Source organism: Tursiops truncatus, chromosome 9, assembly GCF_011762595.2.
Source record: "Tursiops truncatus isolate mTurTru1 chromosome 9, mTurTru1.mat.Y, whole genome shotgun sequence".
NCBI lineage: Eukaryota > Metazoa > Chordata > Mammalia > Artiodactyla > Delphinidae > Tursiops > Tursiops truncatus.
The window spans coordinates 25,592,316-25,612,767 of record NC_047042.1 but is presented as its reverse complement, the minus strand read 5'-3'; positions in this window follow the sequence as shown (position 1 = coordinate 25,612,767).

Below are 20,452 nucleotides of genomic sequence, written 5' to 3'. Positions count from 1 at the left end.
TTATGGTTTCCACATTATAATCCTATCCACAGGACCACTTCAGCTTTCACCAGCTGCCTCAACTTTGTGGAAATGTCTTTCTCCATTCTAATCCAGTTTTCTTTTTCTGGAACCATCACTGGGGCTTTCCCTCATTTTAAAAACCTTCATGGATTTTAAGTGTACAAGATGAGTATGATCTGGGTGGCTTTTCCTGTATGGCTTCTTTCACTTAGGATGTTTTCAGTGTTTATCCATGTTGTAACGTGTATCATTTTTTTCATTGTGATTGAAAACACATAACATTTATCATTTAAGTCATTTTAAGTATACGCTTCTATAGCATTAATACATTCACATTGTTGTAAAAACATCCTCACCATCCGTCTCCAGAACTTTTTCCTTTTCCCCAAGTGAAACTGTAACCGTTAAACACTTATTCCCCTCAACCCCTGGCAAACTTATTCTACTTTTTGTCTTTGAATTTGACTTATCTGGATACCTCATACTAGTGGAATCATAGAATGTTTGTCCTTTTGTGTCTGGCTTGTTTCACTTAGCATAATGACATCAAGGTTCAGACACATTGCAACCTGTGTGAGAATTACCTTAGTTTTAAAGGTTGAATCATACTCCATTGTGTATATACTACACTGTATTTATGCATTCATCTGTTGAAGGACACTTGTGTTGCTTCCACCTTTTGGCTACTGTGAATAATGTTGCTATGAATATGGGGTACAGATATCTGTTCCAGTGCTTGCTTTCTAATATTTTGGGTGTATGCCCTGGAGCGGAATTGAGGGCTCATACGTTAATTCCATGTTTAAGTTTTTGAGGAGCCGCCATACTGTTTTCCACAGCAGCAGCACAATTTTACTTTATTTCTTTATATGACAGAATAATGCAGCTTATGGATCTACCTTATTTTGCTTATCCATTCACCCGTTGGTGGACATTTTAATTGTTTCTATCTTGGGCTATTGTGAACATTGCTGCTGTGAATATTGATGTATAAGTTTTTATTTGAACACCTGTTATCAGTTCTTTGGGTGTATATCTAGGAGTAGAGTTGTTGAAAATATGATAATTATATTTGTGAGAAAATGCCAAAGTTTTGTACCCATAGATTGCACCATTTTACATTTGCATAAGTAAAGTTTAAGGGTTTCAATTTCCCTACATTGTTTCCAACATTTGTTATTTTTATTTATTTTTAATATAAAAATAGTGTGTGTGAAGGGGTATCACATTGTGGTTTTAATTTGCATTTCCATCATGACTACTGATGTGTGACATCTTTTCATGTGCTTGTTGACCATTTGTATGCCTTGTCTGGAGAACAGTCTATGCAAGTCCTTTGTGCATTTCAAAAACTGGGTTGCTCTTTTATTGAGTGGTAAAAATTCTTGATATATTCTGTAAAGACTCTTAATCAGATATATAATGTGCCTAAATTTTCTTCCATTCTGTGGGCTGTCTTTTTACTTTTTGGATAGCCTCTTTTGATGTACAAAAGTTTGTAATTTTGAGGAACTCCAGATTATCTGTTTTTTTTTCTTTCATTGCTTGTGTTTTAGTGTCAGATCTGAGAAACTATTGTTAAGTGCAGGGTCATGAATCCCTTGGTTTATTCCAGAGTACCATCATCCCTCTGTATCCACTGGGCTAGGGTTTAGGTCTGGGGTTCGAGTCAGGTCATGGGAGTCAGGGTAGAGGGTCTAGGGTTCTGGGGTTAGGGTGTTAGGGTTAGAGGTTAGGGTTCTCTGGGGTTAGGGTTAGGTTTAAGCATAACTGGCCCCCATTACCTTTCCTTTCTCCTCTCTGAGGTCTCCAGGATGGATAGCATTTGCCCAGGATCACACACGAGTCAGGGAGTTGAGCTGGACCACTGTATTTCTACCCCCCAGTCCTGGGCTCTGAGAGAAGAATGAAATGTCTGTACTGTCTCTGACTGTTTCAAATCGAACTCGATGTCAGTCATGGGTTTTGGAGGGTGTCAAGAGTCATGCATGGTTGCTTCCTGCCCTCCCATCTGGGAAAGGTGGTGCTGGCCTACTCTGCCTGAGCAGCCCCAGTTCCAGCAGAGTGCCCAGAGAGGAGGGCAGTCAGTGGACATGTGTGGATTAATGCAGGACTGGGTGTAGCAATGTGCCAGCCCCCTGCCTACTTGAGGGCTGGTGGGGCCCTCCTGGGACTGCAGGCATCCTTTGTCCCATCTGAGTGGGTATCAATAGACAATCAAGTCTCAGGCAGGACAGTCCTTGACCTCTGACCATTCAGGGAGGCATCTGTGGTCCTCTAGCTCAGTTCAGCCTGGGCCCTGTCAAGACCCTGTGGACAGTTAGTGAGCTGACCATGGTGGTGAGCAATGGAATAGCCATGTGGGCAATGTAGCCTTTCCTTTGAGATGTTTCAACTACCAACATCCATGTGGTTGAGATAAGGGCCTCCCCTTCACAGCCTTCACAGCCTCATAGCCTGCTAAGAGAGGTAATAACCCTCTAAATATTTGAGTGTGTCCCTGACACAACAACCATACAGCAGACCATGGCCCTGCAATCCTTTGTCCTTTTAGTTGTTAGAAATTTTGACATTCATATTCATTAAGAGTCAAAGTTATGGGAGTAACTGGGCCTCCCAATGGTAGGTTTACACTGAGACTGCATTGTCTTGGAGAGCCATGTGCACCCATGTGGCCTCTGGAAAGCCTGCCAATTACGGGTTCCATGGCATGGAATAATTCTGAGCCTCCCATTACTTCATTGCACAAGAGTTTCCTTACCACCCTAGCATTTGGTTTCTTCCCTTAGTAAAGGAGACAGAAGAAACTGGAAAAGGAGCAGTATTGTTTTTCAGGGATGGGTAATTAATATGGCAAGGGGGATGGCATAACTCAAGGGCTCCCACCTCTCAGGGGCAGGAATGAGGTCTGTGTGTCTTCTGAGGGCACATGGGCTGTTCTGGGCCAGCCTCTGAGATGTGAGGACCTGATGCCCAAGGCAGGAGACTTGAGTTTACCAACAACAATGATCCTGCCTTTTCAGCAAGTCAAAGAACTTCTTGCAGTCTTGGGAAGACAGTAAAAGCACTGGATGAGTCGCTGCAGCCTCTGACCCTAAGTGAACCCCTTTCTTCCTTTTGTGTCAGATTGTGTGCTATGCTGTGAGCTGTCATTGACATAGAATCTGCTGCTTTCTCACAGCCAGCATCTGTTCTCATGCCCAAATCTAGTGCCTCAGTTTTCCTTTGGGAATTACATCTCACCTGCTTCCAGTCCAAATAGTTCCAGAAGAATGAGTCCATGTTCCACCCAGCTCGAAGATGGGTTTACAACCCACATCTAGCCGGTCCCATTTTCCATCTTCTGGTGATGGGTCAAGGATGAGAATGAAACCCAAGCCAGGCCAAAGGTATTCAAAACCATGACTTTTCTTAGAACCCAGGAAAAGGAGAAACTTTTTATCGGAAAAAGGATGGTGAGTGGTTGTCAGCCTAGAGTTGCTGTTGGCCCAAGGGCAGTGAGAGAGACTGTGCCTGTGAATGGGGTCCCCCAAAGGCACTGAGCAGGACAAAGGTTTGGTGAGAAACAGAAACACAGAGAGTGTGAGACACTGGACCTGCCAGGTCCAAACCCATTCTTAAACTTGCCACTTGCAAGTATTAATTTATTTCTACCCTTATAATAAATACTAATTTATTTTACTTCAGTAAGTGTGTCCAGTTCCTGGGAATAAAAAAAGTCCTAGTTGACACATCCAAATGAATAATCCCTGATCCATCCTCAGGTGTCCTCACTGGGTAGGTGTGGCTGGGGGAGATGAAGACACTGGCTGGGGTCATATACTAGGGGAGCTGCCAAACAGCTCTTTCCCTGTCCTGGGAGAGGAAAACCCTGGAACAGTGATAGGATAACCAATAGGGGAAGAGCTTCCTGAGTGGTTAATTAGTCTTTTTGTATTTTCCTTAATTTAGGGTTCATTTTGGTAATGTGTTTTTACAAAGAAATCACCTGTTTCCTCTAGATTTCCTGTTTGTTACAATAGGTTTCTCTTATTTGACTTTTAATTTTTCCAGTCTAATTTTCTACAGAATCATCACAAATAATGAACAAATATTGATACTTTATTATTAACTTAAGTCTCTATTCATGTTTCCTTTGTTATACCTTTCCTTGTCAGGGTCTCAAAGAACATGGGGTAATCATGTCTGTTTAGTCTCTTCTGGGCTTTGACAGTTGCTCAGACTCTCCTTGTTTCCATGACCTTGACAGTGTGGAGGAGGACTGGTCAGGTATTGTGTAAGCTGCCCTGCACTGGAATTTGCTTGGTGTTTTTGTTGTAATTAGACTTGGCTTTGAAAAAGCAGATCACAGAGGTAAAGTGCTTCCTCACTGTATATCAAGAGAACAGGCTCTTAAGGGAACTGCTCACTTACATTGTTAACTTTGGTCACCAGGCTGAGGTAGTGTTTGTGACGTTTTCCCACAGTGCAATTAATTTTTTCCCATGTCCATCCTGTGTGTCTTATTAAGAGGAAGTCATAATGCAGAAGCCACACTTGAGGAGAGAGGGGTTAGCTTCACATCCTTGATGGACAGCTGATGTCCATCCTTGATGGACAGCTAGAGTTGCTTAGTCTATATGAATTGTTTAGAAGCTTTCTGCCTAGGAGATTTCTATTTAACATCATTCATCAAAAACTATGTAACTTATTTTTACCAGTTTGGACACATGAATAATTATTGTAAACTTTTGGTTATAATCCAGCACTACATTATTAGACTGCTTAGTTCATTCTTGCTTTGGCTGTTGAGAGCATTTTCTGTTTGCTTCTGTTTTCATTTTACATAATTTTTCTTTTGTGGGTTTTTAAAATTTTTGGTACTTCTTTACTCTGATATTTTAAGATTATCCTGCTTCATATATTTACTGTCTCAGTCCTAGCATCAGCCCTTTCTTCAAAGAGCCCTTGTTCCTTTTATTAGAGAATGGTGTTAAAAACTTACATGTGGGAGCTAAATATGCTCAGCTGACAGTGCATGGAAATATATGCATGTATCCCAGCCTATGCATATACACATAATTATAAAGATTTCCATGTGGAGCTATGAGTATCTCTATTAGCCTAAAGATAGTTTATACTGATGCCTCCAACCTGATCTGTTATGACATGGATATTGCAACCTTCTCACTTTGTCTGTGACTTCCCACTCCAGTGGTAAGAAACCTGGCTTCCACCATTTGTCATTAAATTCAGTACTTGTTCCATTCGATTACTGATATAGTAGTTTCAGTACTGTTAGCTACTACTCCCCATGGGAAAGAACTTATAGAGTCCACTGTGTACGTACAGCAAATTTTGCCTTTGGCCTACAGAGTCTGCTCATTTCCAAAGTTAACTTAGGTCAGCCCATTTTGTCCCACCACCAACAGTGAGTTTTTTCATGCCTTTCTAAATCAGTTAGATTGTTTGTTACATTCTGTATGCCAGTCTTTGACACTCCCATATCCTAAGTAAATAATTTGAATAGATTATAATTTATTTGTTGGGTTGTAAAAAATCTGTGGGTGTAGACAAATGCACAGTGACAGGTATTCACTAAAGTATCATACAGACCTTTTCAACTACACATACCATAAACTGTTTACCATGTCTGTTTTGCCTTTTCTAGAATGTCATATAAATGAGGTCATACAGTGTGTAGCACTTCAGACTGGATTCTTTCACTTAGCAATGTGTTAGATTCATCTATTTTTTTTTTTTTTTTGCACGGGTTGATGATTCATTCCTTTATATCTCTGAATACTATTGCATTGCACTTATATGAGAGGAAAAATAATTTTCCCTCTACTCTTCTATGTTCTTCATTGAGATCCCCCTTGTAATGAAAGGGAGATGAACTGGAGAAAAACAATCAGAAGTTTAATATATACCATGCATACCTCCTGTATTCTTGAAAGATACCCAGGAAAACTTAGTCTGGCCCAAGCCATTACCTTAAAGGCTACCTTCAGCTAAGAACAGAAGAAAGATATTAGGGAACGAAGGAAGCCATTTAAGGAAGGTTATTAGGCAAAGCACAGTAAACAAGGGTATGGTTGTTATGCAGATTTACATCCAGACCTATTTCATTGACAAGCTTTTTTTTTTTTTTTAATATTTATTTATTTGGCTGTGCCAGGTGTTAGTTGCGTTATGTGGGATCTAGTTCCCTGACCAGGGATCGAACCCAGGCCCCCTGTATTGGGAGTGTGGAGTCTTAACCACTGGATGACCAGGGAAGTCCCGACAAGTTTTTCTTGATATTTATTCATCATTCAATTCCTGGTCCAGAGAGGGACATACCCTAATAAATGGAGATATCCTCAATAAATGTGAATTTATCATAAAAGGGCATTTTCTACTTGGTTTTCAAAGATTCTCCTGGGTCTGCTGTTTTTTAAATTAATCAGTCCAAAATAATACTTTTGTCTAATGAGCATATTTTGGGGTGGTGTATTCGGCTCCCCTTGACATGTATGTGCCCTAATTTGCTTATGATTTCATCTACAGAAGCACATCGTGATATCTTTAAGTTTTTAGCCATTATGAATAGAGCTGCTGTGCATTACTTGATGCTAGTTTTTGTTTGAACACAGGTTTTCAAAGCAATTGTCTAAATACAAGAGGTACGCTTCTTGGATCCTAAGGTGAGACTATTTAGACTTGGAAAAAACTGCCAAACTGTCTTCCAAAGTTGGTTGTACATGCATTCCACCAGCATCTTGAGTATATTCCTGTATGCTTATTTAGTATCTGTTTATCTTCTTTGGCCAGGTGTGTGTTTCAATCTTTATCAAATTTTAATGGCATTGTTTGGTATAATTTGGGTACAAACCCTTTATCAGATATGTGTTTTGGAAATAGTTTATTCCAGTTTGTGCTCTGTCTTTTGGTTTTCTGAATAAGTTCTTTCATAGAGTAGAAATTTTTAATTTTATAAAGTCCACATTATCAATTATTTTTCTTTTGTTGATAGACTTTTGGTGTTGTGTGTTAAAAACGCATCACCAGATGCAAGGTCATGTAGATTTTCTTTCTTTTTTTAAAATAAATTTATTTATTTACTTATTTTTGGCTGCCTTAGGTCTTCGTTGCTGCACGCAGGCTTTCTCTAGTTGCGGCGAGCAGGGGCTACTTTTGTTGCCATGAGTGGGCTTCTCATTGCGGTGGCTTCTCTAGTTGTAGAGCATGGGCTCTAGGTGCGTGGGATCTGGGTGGCCTTTTCTGTATGGCTTTTTTCACTAAGGATGTTTTTAATATACATTTATGTTGTGAGAAATATCAGCAATACACTTTTTTTTTCATTCTCATTAAAAATACAAAACATGACATTTACCATTTAATTCATTTTACATATACACTTTTGTGGTATTGACTGCCTTTGTATAGTTGCACAAACAAGTTAACTAACATGTATACCTCCTGTGTGCATGGGAGATACACAGGAAATTGAGTAACACCCTGAAATGGCCGAAGACATCACCTTAAATACCGTCTTCATCTCAAAGGAAAAAAAAGGAAGGGTATGGTTGTTTCTGTCTACATTCGATTGCATATGGTTTCCAATTGATTGTCGTATAACTAGTTTTGGAGAAGTCATGGGATAGTTGGCTTCATTTCAGTTTGAATTTCCAAATTTAGTGGATTCTGCAGGCTTGATACAAGGTTTACAAACTTGATATTGGATCAGGACACCCCATGGTGTAATCGGTATTAATGTTTTTTTCAACAATTAAAGTTCTGTGTGATATGAGTTCAGACTGGAGTAATCCTGGTTAGTTTCTGTCTGTTATACATTTGTCCCAGGATGAAAGGACAAGAAAAACAAAGCCTACTTTATTAAAGTGGCTTCAAACTAATTGATGGTATAATCTCCACCTAATTTTTTTTTTTTTTTTTTTTTTTTTTTGCGGTACGCGGGCCTCTCACTATTGTGGCCTCTCCCGTTGCGGAGCACAGGCTCCCGACGCGCAGGCTCAGCGGCCATGGCTCACAGGCCCAGCCGCTCCGCGGCATGTGGGATCTTCCCGGACCAGGGCACGAACCTGTGTCCCCTGCATCGACAGGCGGACTCTCAACCACTGCACCACCAGGGAAGCCCTCTCCACCTAATTTTTAAAAAATTTATTTCATTTAAGTACAGTTGACTTACAATGTGGTGTTAATTTCTGCTGTACAGAAAGTACATATATATATGTTTATATATATATATATGTTTGTGTATATATATATATATATATATACACAAACATACTGTTTATTACATATATACATATGGTTTACTACAGGGTATTGAATATAGCTTCCTGTGCTGTACAGTAAGACTTTATTTTTTATCCATCCTATATATAATAGTTTGCATCTGCTAATCCCAAACTCGCAATGCATCCCTCCCCCGTCTTCCCCTTGGCAGCCACAAGTCTGTTTTCCGTGAGTCGGTTTCTGTTTTGTAGATTCATTTGTCTCATTTTAGATTTCACATATAAGTGATATCATATGGTATTTGTCGTTCTCTGTCTGACTTTACTTAGTATAATTGCTAGGTCCATCCATGTAGATGCAAATGGCATTATTTCACTCTGTTTTATTGCTGAGTAATATCCCATTGTATATATTTATCATATCTTCTTTATCCATTCATCTGTTGATGGACATTCAGGTTGCTTTCATGTCTTGGCTATTGTGAATAGTGGTGCTATGAACATAGTGGTGCATGTATCTTTTCAAATTATAGTTTTGTATAGATACGTGTCCAGGAATGGGATTGCTGGTTCATATGGCAATTCTATTTTTATTTTATTTATATTTTTATAAATTTATTTATTTTATTATTTATTTTTATTTTTGGCTGTGTTGGGTCTTCATTGCTGTGTGCGGGCTTTCTCTGGTTACAGCGAGTGGGGGCTACTCTTCATTGCGGTACACAGGTTTCTCATTGCGGTGGCTTCTCTTGGGATCACGGGCTCTGGGCGCGTGGGCTTCAGTAGTTGTGTCATGTAGGCTCAGTAGTTGTGGCTCATGGGCTCTAGAGCACAGGCTTAGTAGTTGTTGCTCACGGGCTTAGTTACTCCACAGCATTTGGGATCTTCCCGGGCCAGGGCTCGAACCCGTGTCCCTTCCATTGGCAGGCGGATTCTTAACCACTGCACCAACAAGAAAGCCCCAGCAGCTCTATTTATAGTTTTTTGAGGAACCTCCATACTTTTTTCATAGTGGCTGCACCAATTTACTTTCTGACCAACAGCATAGGAGGGTTTCCTTTTCTCCACACACCCTCCAGCGTTTATTTGTAGACTTTTTATTGATGGCTATTCTGACCACTATGAGGGGATACCTCACTGTAGTTTTGATCTGCATTGTTCTAATAATTAGCAACGTGGAGCATCTTTTCATGTGCCTATTGGCCATCTGTATGTCTTCTTTGGAGAAATGTCTATTTAGACCTTCTGCCCACTTTTTGATTTTTTTTTTTGAGTTGTATGAGCTGTTTGTATATTTTAGAAATTAGGCCCTTGTTGGTCACATCATCTGCAAATATTTTCTCCCACACAGTTAGCACAGGTGCTGGGACAGCTGGATACTGACACACAGAAGAAGAAAGTTAGACCCTTACCTTCCCCCCATCCCATAAACAAAATCAACACAAAATGGATCAAAGGCCTAGATCTAAGAACCAAAATTATAAAACTCATAGAAGAAAACATGAGAGTAAATCTTCATGACCTTGGATTTGGGTATGATTTCTTAGATCTGCTACCAAAAGCACAAGCAACAAAAGATAAAATAGATGAATTGGACTTCCTCAAAATGAAAAAAAACATTGTTTATAAAAGGAGCAAGGAACAAGATAATCCACCATCCGAAATGGCACAAGATGTTTGCAAACCATGTATCTGATAAAGGACTGTAGCCCACCAGCCAAGTCCCCGGTGGTCCAGTGGAGTGTCTGTGTGGCCCCTCCCGTCCTAGGTGATCAGGAGATTTCAGGCCCCACAGCACCCAAGGGGTGGACACTGGTCATTCTCAGCACCCTCAAGGAGTGAGTGCCAGATTGTTTTGAGCCCATATTCCCTCCCATTACTGCCCTCAAAGGCTGAAGGCCTCAGCATGCCTCCAGAAGGACAAAGAGTATTTGCAAGTCTTTGAGAACCAAGAGAAGAGTCTTTACTTTTCTGAAAAAGGCATCTTATTATTTCACAACATGAACATTTTCTATCTGGCTCCCAGGGGCGCCCTCCCACCTTCTTTATTTCTCTGAAAGTGGGCATGGTGGTTTGGATGTCCCCAATCCCCACACCAGGTGACAAGGCCAGTGGGGCCAGCTCCTGGTGGTCCTTAGCTTCGTTGGAGATTAACCCAGACTCAGCCTGAGATTGCACATGGACGCCCTTGCTTCTCCCCATCATCGATTCTCATCTCCTGCCCTGTCTCTTTTCCTCTTGCTTTTCAGAATCAGATTTACCTGGTGGTTACCACTCACAGTTCCCTCAGAATCCAGAGATTTCTCCTCGAAGGAAAGGTTCTGGAAAAATCAGAGGGATAAATAAAGAATGCAGCTGATTCCGGCCTTGTGCTGATGCCTAAGAGGGTGATGAGAATGAGTGTTTTCATTAGAATTTTAAATCCTCCAAGTAATAGATCCTTGGGTGGGGGGGCATCCTGTGCCTTCCTGCTCATTCTAATAATGTCATTCCTGAATTTTAATGTGGCAAATAATTTCTATTATAAATATGCCGAGGGGGAGATCCATTTAAAAAATGTTAGAGGTAACTCCAAGGGTTTTACAACAAACAAGGACACAGAACCGTGTCCAGACACTGGCTGAGTGATTCCTACCCTGAGCCGCAGTCCCCTGGAGGGCAGAGTGGCCATGACCCTCCTCCCGCAGGTCAGCTTATTCAGGCACATCCCACATGGGACCACTGCATCATAGAATCTTAGAGTGGCCAATGGCAGGCAGCTGGCTAGAGATGCGGACAAGAGAAAACTGCCCATCAGCCTGGGACAACCCCGATGTGAGGCCTTAGTAAGCGCAGTGTCATGTCATTAGTTAGGGCCAGCATCAGGGCCAAAGTTAAGACCATTCTCAGGGCATTAGTGAGGGATATAATTAGGGTGTTAGTTAGATAAAGAGTCAGGTCATTAGTTACAGACAGTGGCAGGGCCACAAGTAGAGACTTTGACAAGGCCTTAGTTAAGAAGAGCATCGGAGCTTCATCAATGTTAGGGACAGCATCAGGACATTAGTTAGGGCCAGCCTCAAGGCCTTAGTTAGGGATAGTGTCAGGACCTCAGAGAAAACTTGAGGGCCTTAATATAAGACAGTTCAGGCCGTTAGTTAGGGACACATCAGAGACTTTCTTAGGGACATATTCAGGGCCTTAGTAATGGTCAGGATCGGGGTGTTATTTAGTGACAGTAAATGCTATGAGGGACAGCTTCAGGGCCTCAGATAACTTAGGGCCTTAGTAAAGAGAGTTCAGGCCGTTAGTTAGGGACATCGTAAGAGACTTTCTTAGGGACATATTCAGGGCCTTAATTATGGACAGGATCAGGGTGATAGTGTTGGATATCTCAGTCTATTAGGGTCACCGTCAGGGACTTAGTTAGAAATAGTTCAGGCTGTTCTTTAGGTATATTCTCATAGACTTAAATAATGCCAGAATCAGAGCTGTAGATAGGGTGAGTGTCAGGGTATTACTGTGGGATGTCTGCAGCTATTAGCGACATCATCAGGGTATTAGTTAGGGAAAGAGGCAGGCCATTATTGTAGACAGTGTCAGGGCCTCAGGTAGAGACAGCATCAAGGCCTTAGTTAGGAAGAGCATCAGGGCCTTAGTGTCAGGACCTCAGAGAAAACTTGAGGGCCTTAGTAAGAGATAGTTAGGGACACCTCACTGACTTTTTTAGGGACATATTTAGGACCTTAGTAATGGACAGGATCAGGGCATTATTTAGTGACCACTTAGGCTCTGAGAGCATCAGGGCCTAAGTTAGGGAGAGTATCAGGGTCCTAGGGACAGGGTTAAGGACTTTGCAAGTTCTAGTTCAGACCATTAGCTTGGGACAGCATCAGGGGCTTCGTTAGGGAGAATGTCAAGGCTTCAGTTAGAGATAATTTGCGGGCCTTAATTGGACACAGTTCAGGCTGTTACTTAGGGACATCTTCAGAGCCTCAGGGACAGCATCAGTGTGTTAGTTAGGGAAAGAGTCGGGCCATTATTATAGACAGTGTCAGTGCCTCAGGTAGAGAGTGCATCAGGGCCTTAGGGACAGCATCAGAGACTTACTTAGGGACATATTCAGGGCCTTAGTTAGACGGAATCAGGGCATTATTGAGAGGTATATGAGGCTATCAGGGACAGCATCACGGTGTTAGGGAAAGAGTTGGGGCATTATTATAGACAGTGTTAGTGCCTTAGGTAGAGATATTATCACAACCTTAGGAAGAGGGTCAGGGCCTTGGTTAGGGACAGGGTCAGGCCAACAGTGAGGGCATCTAAGGCTATGAGGGACATCATCAAGACCTTAGACTGGGTCAACATCAGGGCTGTTGTGTCGACCAGTGTCAGTGCATTAATGAGGGACAAAATTAGGGTGTCAGGGAAAGAGGTCATTAGTTATAGGCAGTTTTAGGGCCTCAGGTAGAATCAGCATCAAGGCCTTAGGAAGAGCATCAGGGCCCAAATTAGGTTCAGCATCAGGACGTTAGTTAGGGCCAGCAACAGGGCCTTAGGGACAATGTTGTCAGGACCTCAGAAATAATCTGAGGGCTTTAGTAAGAGACAGTTCAGGCCGTTACTTAGGGACACTTCAGAGACTTTCTTAGGGACATATTCAGGGCTTCAGTAATGGGCAGGATCAGGGTGTTATTTAGTGACAGCCTGGTCTATGAGGGAAAGCGTCAGAGCCCAAGTTAGGGAGAGTGTCAAGGTCTTAGGGACAGGGTTTGGGTCTTCACAAGTTATAGCTCAGGCCATTAGCTTGGGATGGCATCAGGGGCTTGGTTAGGGAGAATGTCAAGGCTTCAGTTAGAGATAGCTTGAGGGACTTGATTAGACACAGTTCAGGCTGTTACTTAGGGACATTGTCAGGGCCTTAGTTAAGACTAGTGTCAGGGTGTTAGGGACAAAGTTAGGGTGTTAGCTAGGGAAAGAGTCAGATAATTAGTTACAGAAAATGTTAGTGCCTTAGGTAGACACAGCATCAAGTCTTTAGGAAGAGTGTCAGGGCCTCAGTTAGGGACACTGTCAGGACATTAATAGGGCCAGCCTCAGAGTGTTAGGTAGGGCCATTGTTAGGACATTAGTTAGGGGCAGATTCAGGGCCTTAGTTAGGGACAGCATCAGGGCCTCTGTTAGAGAAAACTTGAGACCCCTAGTAAGAGACAGTACAGGTGTTAGGGACATTGTCAGGGCCTTAGGAACAGTGTCAGGTACTTGGGGTAGTGTCAGGACCTTAGTTATCGACAGTATCAGGGCCTACGTTAGCAACACTGTCAGCATCTATTCAGGGACATGTCAGGGCCTTTGTTAGTGCCAGTGTCATAGAGTAATTAGGGAAAAAGTTAGGCCATTAGTTAAAGACAGACTTAGGGAATTAGAGACAGCGTCATGGCCTTAGTTAGGAGCAGCGTCAGGACATTAGCTAAGGATAGTGTCAGGACCTTAGTTATTGACAGCATCAGGGCCTACTTTAGGGACAGCACCAGCATCTAGTTAGGACCAGCATCAGGGACTTAGTTAGGGAAAGCACGTCAGCCATTATGAGAATAAAATATGTTGTTTATAAACTACCAAGTCTCTGGTATTTCATGTTAGTAGCCAAAGAGCTGGCTGAGGATAAATATCTCTGAGCTTGAATACCTATCAAGAGAAACCTTCAAATCTCAAAAGAAAAGAGAAAATGGGCTGGAAAGAAACCAACAGAACCAAATAATCAATAATTGTGGAACAACTAAAAATGCTATGACATATACATAATGGGTATAGCAAGAGAAGAATAAAGATAGAAAACAGAAGATATTTTTTAAATGACTGAGAATTTCCTCAAATGAAAGTCTGACACCAAAAACACAACGTGGGAACTCAGACAAAAATATGAATAGTAAAGGAAACTACTGACCAATATCTCTCTGGAACTTAGATGCAAAACTCCTCAAAAAAATATTAACAAATTAACGAACCCAACAATGTTTTGACAGAATTGTGTACCATGAATGAGAAGGATTTATTCCAGATATGCAAGGCCTGTTCCACATTCTAAAATCCAATAATTACAGCCATCATATTAACAACCTAAAGAAGAAAACTATATTATCATATCAATAGATGCAGAAGACTTTTTTAAAAAATCCAACGCTCATTCTTCATGAAAACTCTCAATAAAATAGAAATAAATAGGAGTTTTCTCAGGTTGATAACAAAAATCTACAAAAACTTTCACCGCACATTGTGCTTAGTGGTTAGAAACATGAGACTTTCCCAGTAAATTCAGTTAAAAATCAAGGATGTCCCTTGCTCATGCAGTAAAGCAAGAAAAGAAATAAAATACAGGTTGGGTCAAAAAAAAAATAAGAAAAGCAGCTCAGTTAAAAAGTGAACCAACACAATTTACAGCCACCTCACCAAAGAATACAGACACTTTGCATGTAAGTATATGGAAGAATAATCCAGATTACATGCTGTCATTAAAATGCAAATTAAAAATACAATGATATACCACTATGTAACACTTAGACTGGCCAAAATGTGGAACAATGACAGCAAAAAATGCTGTAGAAGATGTGGATCAATAGGAGCTCTCGTTCATTGCTGGTGGAAATGAAAAATAATAGACCTACTTTGGAAGACAGATCGACACTTTCTACAACATTGAACATACTCTTACTATACAATCCAGAAAGTGTTCTCATGCATGTATACTGAAAGGAGTTAAAAACATTTGTCCATAAAAAATCTGCATATGGATATTTTTAGTACCTTTATTCAATATTGCCAAAATGTGAATGAAACTAAGGTGTCCTTCAGTAGATGAATGGAAAAATATGCTCTAGTATATTCTGGGAAGGGAATAATATTCAGCACTAAAAAAGTAAGCTATCAAGCCATAAAAATATATGGGAAATTCTTTTTTTCTCTTTTGAAGTACAAATGACATAAAATAATGTTAGTTTCTGTTGTACAGCATACTGATTTTTTTTTGCAGATTCCATTCCATTATAGGTTATTACAAGCTACTGAATAAAGTTCTCTGTGCTATACAGTAAATCCTTGCTGCTTATCTATGTTATGCATAATAGCTTGTATATGTTAATTCCATACCCTAATTTGTTCGTCTTCCCCTGCCTTTCCCCTCTGGTAACCATAAGTTTGTTTTCTGTGTCTGTGAGTGTGTTTCTGTTTTGTATATAAATTTATGTATTATTTTTTTAGATTCCACCTATAAGTGATCATATAGCATTTGTCTTCCTCTGTCTTATTTCATTAAGCACAATGTTCTCTAGGTCCATCCATGTTGCTTTAAATAGCATTATTTTATTCTTTTTTATGGCTGAGTAATATTCCATTATACAGGTACATACACCACATCTTTTTAAAAATATTTATTTATTTTATTTCTGGCTGCGTTGTGTCTTCATTGCTGTGCATGGCTTTCCCTAGTCGTGGCAAGTGGGGGCCACTCTTCATCGTGGTGTGCAGTCTTCTCGTTGCGGTGGCTTCTCTTGTCGCGGAGCAGGGGTTCTAGGCACGTGGGCCTCAGCAGTCGTGGCATGCAGGTTCAGCAGTTGTGGCTCATGGGGCCAGTTGCTCCACGGCATGTGGGATCTTCTCAGACCAGGGCTCAAACCCATGTCCCCTGCATTAGCAGGTGGATTCTCAACCACTGTGCCAGCAGGGAAGTCCCTACCATATCTTCTAAGGTCAGTTGTCTGTTGATAGTAACTTGTGTTGTTTCAGTGTCTTGGCTACTGTAAATAGTGCTGCTATCAACATAGAGGTGTAAGTATCCTTTCGGATTAGTGTTTTTGTTTTTTTCAGATTTATACCAAGTAGTGGAATTGCTGGATCATATGGTAGCTTTTAGTTTTTTAAGGAATCTCCAAACTCTTTTCCATAGTGGCTGGAATTCTTAAGTGCATATTACAAGGTGAAAGAAACAAGTATGAAAATGGTACAAGATATATGATTCCAAAGATATGATATTATGTTAAAGACATATGTATAAGACAGTTAAAAAGTCAGTGGTAGCCCAGGGTGGCAGAGATGGGACAATGAATAGCTTAAGTCTAGAGAATTCTCAGGATAATTAAAATAATCTGTATAATACTATTGATATAATGATGGATTCTTATCATTATGCATTTGTCCAATCCCACAGAATGTACATCACTAAGGATGAACCATAAGGTAAACTATGGTCTTTGAACAAGTATGATGTATCAATGTAGATCCAGCGATGGTACAAATGTACCACTCTTTTGTGGGGTGTTGAGCATGAGGGGCCTATACCTGTGTGGGAGCAGGAAGCATATGAGAAATCTCTGTCATGTTTTCACTTTTGCTATGAACCTAAATGGCTTTTTAAACAATCACTTAAAATTTAAATATTTACATTGGTAAGTGGAGCATGAAACACTTATTGGCATATATTAAAAGATTCCAAAACTAAAAATAGAACTACCATATGACCCAGCGATTCCACTCCTGGGTGGATAACAAAAACAGCCCCAAAACACTAATTCAAAAAGATACATGCACGTCAGTGTTCATAGCAGCATTTTTTACAACTGCCAAGATATGGAAGCAAGCTAAGTGTTCATCAACAGATGAATGGATAAAGATGATGTGATATATATACACACAATGCCATCCTACTCAGCCATAAAAAAACATAAAATTTTTCCATTTTCAGCAACACGGGTGGAGTTGGAGGGCATTACGCTAAGTGACATAAGTCAGACTGAGAAAGGCAAGTACCATGTGATATCACATATATGTGGAATCTAAAAAGTACAACAAATCAGTAAATATAACAAAACAAACTCACAGATATATAGAACAAACTAGTGGTTACCCCTGGGGTTCATGGAGGAGCAATATAGGGGTTGAGGAGTGGGAGGTACAAATATTGGCTGTGGGTGGGGATGTATTTTACAAAACAGGGAAATAGTCAATATTTTATAATAACTAAATGAAATGTAAACTTAAAATTGTATAAAAAATTTAAAAAAAGAATAAAATACAATTTTTAAATGATTCAGTATTCTCAAAGAATATTTGAAAAAGCAGATATGCTTTTCTCTAATTTTTATTTAATTAATGCACTTTAAAGATGTTAGAAAGTATAAAGTGGGGGTCAGGAGAACAAACTGACTCTACAATTCATAACACACACACTGTAAGCAAATTATTCTGATCTGTTGATTCATTTATAATGTGCTTTATGACTTAATATAGATCATGACTTTTTTTGTTAATCGTCAGATATGCATTCATGTCATTATTTTCAAAGGTTTCTGTCCATTCCCAACCCAAAATGTTAACCCACCCTCCATCACTGCCTTCGGTTTATTTTCAAACAAATCTGTGATGTAAACAACTTTGTGCTCTGCATCTTTTGGGGTATGGAGTCTCAGCTCACCTAAGGACAGGTGGTCATGCTCTGCCCCCAGGAAGTCCTGTGGGTCAAGTGGGCCCCGAGAGGAGAGGGGGCTAGAGGACCTGAGGACTAAGGGTACCTTTCAGTAGATTTCTATGGGTGACCCCTCACATCTCCCTAAACCCACCACATGATTTCCACCAACAGAGTAGCATCTACCCTAGGCAACAGCAAGGCCACACCCATTCCAGGAAGAGCTCAGTCCCTAGGAATCAGGCCCAGGGAACCTGCACTTCTGGAAGTTCTTATCCCAAACCTTCACGCTACACAGTGGACTCAGGTGTGCTATGCCTAATATCTCTAGCTCAGTGCTGCTGAATACGGGTCTGAGGGAGTAACATCTGCTCCAACAAAAAGCTTGTTAAAGATGCCATTTCATGAGCCCCATGAGGAGGATCATAACTTAAAGTGGGGCCCTGATCTCCCTCAAATTTATATGCACTTTGAAGCTGCAGAAGAAATGTTTGCTACGTGGGTCCCATGCAGTTTCCCATTAGTACTACATAATGAGTATTTAGAAATAACATCATCTGTGCCCTCCCCACAGAGTCTGTCTATTGATCTGGGTGGGAGCATCCATGTTGTTTTAATTCCAGGTGATTCTAAGGTGAGGCCAGGTTTAAGCCCGAGGGCTGCTGGGTAATCAGTGAGAGTTGCTTCCAGTCTTTGGTCCTTCTTCCTTTGGGGAGGCATCGGTGTCTGCTCTACATGGGACTGGAAGGGGCGGGGCAGCATAGTCCACTGACTGTGCTGTAGCAGAGTTTTGGGGCATCTGCGTGAGGGGAAAGTGTGTGTAGACAGGAAGGAAAAAGCTCACAGTTTGGTCTCCATTCAGGGGTCATCGTTCCTGAATCTCTCTTTTTCAAAATGTTGGCATTTCAGCATTTCGAGGTCCATTTGTCTGTGGCTGTAGTGGGAACAGGTGAAGGAGCTGTGCTGATGGTGCTGAAAGCATATTCTCAACATGCTGATGTGGTGCCTCAACATCATGTCCATGAGAAGACGACCAAAGCAGGAGGAAGATGAGGGAATGGCAGCTTCCCAGGGGAGTGTCCTCTCCTGGGTCAGAGGCTGTGTCTGCTTTTCCTCCTGAAATTTCATGGATTGCGAACCTACAAACCTTTAATGTTCTACTTATGTTCCTGCCTTGCAAAGTTCTTTTCAACTACTTATTTTTTTCCTTCTTATGATAGTCAAAGTCCACTCTTTAGGGTACCTCTCCCCTGTGATCCAGAGCCCCATTGTCTGCATCCATGCTCCCTACAGAGCATGGAGAATTCTCACTATGAATAAATGACATTCAACTACTGAAATTATTCTCTTTGTGAAAGATCAACATGGGAAGGCAGTAATAGCCGAAATGCCCTATGGCATAATTTCAGATGCTGGATATTAGTGAAGAAGGGAAAGTGGAATGATTAATGTACATCTGAATGCAACAGAAACGTCAGCTTATCACAGCAGGATTAAGAAAATGCTCTTTTAAGTGGGATAGCATTAGTGGCCCAGATAAGGTTCTGGGAGAAAAAGTAATTAGGAGAGATTTGCTCTGTATATTGATAAGAAAGACTATTTAAATACAGTGTAACAGTCAGGGAACATGGGAGGTACATGTGGACTGAAATTTGCATAAAAGTGACATTTTTTTCACGATAGTTTCAGATTTTGCTTTTCTTATGTATTTTCACCTGGAATACCACAGTAGTGATAATGTGTCTTGTGAGCTTCTCATTTGTCCCATTACACCTGCCGTTCACTGGTTCAGGTGCTTTCCGCAAGATTCCTCCACTATGAAGTTCATATATTTTATCTTTAGTAAATGTCTGGTGTGATTCACTGAGAAAATGTGCATAAACCATTAAGGTAAATCTGGAAAATCCCATTCTTCTTTCTTTTTTTTTTTGCTTGTAGTTTTCTTTGGAAAATGAACATTGTCACCTTTGTTTATTAAAGATATTGGCTTTTCAAATGGAGGTTGCAATTGGTCAAGCCTTGTTCTTGTAAGTTTCCATTATACTCCATACTAATGTAACAGACATACTCTTCTTTATCACTTCTTTGTATTTTCAAAAAAGTTTACAAAAATCTCATTATTAATGTATGCTCATTTGTGTTTAATTTATGAAACAAAGCTCAACTCAAATGATAAATAATTTTTCAAAGAAATCAGAGATTAAGAACCAGTAGCTCTAACTTATTTTATATCACTGTGGGTATGTCTCCCCTAGTGTATTTATAATATACAAAGTGTATCACCCACAAATAGATTTATATGATTTACCCAATTAAAAATGATTCATATTAATTCTTCTTTAAAAGTTTCGTAGAATTCACCAGTGAAGCCATCTAGTCATGGTATTTTTTTGTTAGAAGGTTTTTGAGAACTGATTCAATCTCCTTAATAGTAATTTGGTCTGTTTAGATTGTTTAATTTCTTCATGATTCAGTCTTTTTATTGATTTTTTAAAATAATTTATTTGTTTCTATCTTTGGCTGTGTTGGGTCGGCGTTGCTGCACACGGGTTTTCTCTGGTTGCCGTGAGTGGGGGCTACTCTTTGTTGCGGTGCGCGGGCTTCTCATTGCGGTGGCTTCTCTTGTTGCAGAGCACGGGCTCTAGGCATGCGAGCTTCAGTAGTTGTGGCATGTGGGCTCATTAGTTGTGGCTTGTGGGCTCTTGAGCACAGGCTCAATAGTTCGGCGCACAGGCTTAGTTGCTCTGCAGCATGTGCGATCTTCCTGGGCCAGGGATCCAACCCATGTCCCTTG